The following is a 1,251-nucleotide window of genomic DNA, read 5'->3' as shown; positions in this document are numbered from 1 at the left end:
ACGGACAAATGGATAAGGAAGATGTGGTCCATATATACTATGGAGTATTATGCCTCCATCAGAAAGGATGAATATCCAACTTTTGTAACAACATGGATGGGACTGGAAGAGATTATGCTGAGTGAAATAAGTCAAGCAGAGAGAGACAATTATCATATGGTTTCACTTATTTGTGGAACATAACAAAAAGCATGGAGGACATGGGGAGTTAGAGAGAAGGGGGTTGGGGTAAATTGGAAGGGGAGGTGAATCATGAGAGACTATGGACTCTGAAAAACAATCTGAGGGGTTTGAAGTGGCGGGGTGGTGGGAGGTCAGGGTACCAGGTGGTGGGTATTATAGAGGGCGTGGATTGCGTGGAGCACTGGGTGTGGTGAAAAAATAATGAATACTGTTATGCTGAAAATAAATAAATGAGAAAAAAAAAGATGAATGTTAACTTTCCTTAATTTCATTCTTTCTTTTTAAATATGAAGTCATTTAAGGTTATAGTTTTTACCATGAATATTGCTTTTGCTGTTTCGCATAAGTTTTAGTGTTGAAGTGTTTGCTATTTTCCATAAGTATTAGTATAAAGTGTTTTCTTTTTCATTCTTTCCAGATAGAACATAATATTAGTTTTGCTTCCCCTTTAAGTTAAAGGTTAATAGGAAAGACATTAATTGTTTCAAAGAGGATATGGCTTTACCATTACATTTTTTCTTATTTTATTGGATGATTTTCAGGGTGTGGCATTTTATGATCAAAAAATTTTATTGAATGCTCACTTTCGTAGCACATGTACTAAAACTGGAATGAACAGAGAACATTAGCATGACCCCTGCACAAAGATGACAGGCAAACTTGTAAAATGTTCCTTATTTTTTTTTAACAATATAAGAAACAATAAATTATGGTGAAGATGCAGAGAAAGGGGAACCTTCTTGCACTGTTGGTGGGAATGCAAACTAGTGCAGCCACTGGAAAACAATATGGAGGTTCCTCAAAAAGTTAAAAGTAGAATTACCCTACAATCCAGCAATTGCACTACTAGGTATTTACCCAGAGGATACAAAAATACAAATTTGAAGGTATAAATGTACCCCAATGTTAATAACAGTGTTACCAATAATAGCCAAACTATGGAAGGATCCCAAATATCCATTTGACTGATGAAAGAATAAAGAAGAGGTGATATCTATCTATCTATCTATCTATCTATCGGAATATTAGTCACCAAAAGGAATGAAATCTTGCCATTTGCAATCACGT

At 35.2% G+C, this 1,251-nt stretch overlaps 1 non-coding gene across 1 annotated transcript; it reads left to right on the top strand.

Moving 5' to 3' along the window:
• Positions 1 to 759: 759 nt before the first annotated feature.
• On the top strand, positions 760 to 865 carry LOC132025225 (U6 spliceosomal RNA). Its single transcript, XR_009406490.1, has one exon. It is a non-coding gene; the product is annotated as a U6 spliceosomal RNA (small nuclear RNA).
• The last annotated feature ends 386 nt before the right edge of the window (positions 866 to 1,251 follow it).

Source organism: Mustela nigripes, chromosome 9, assembly GCF_022355385.1.
Source record: "Mustela nigripes isolate SB6536 chromosome 9, MUSNIG.SB6536, whole genome shotgun sequence".
Classification (NCBI taxonomy): domain Eukaryota; kingdom Metazoa; phylum Chordata; class Mammalia; order Carnivora; family Mustelidae; genus Mustela; species Mustela nigripes.
This window is presented reverse-complemented; position numbering and strand designations above follow the sequence as displayed.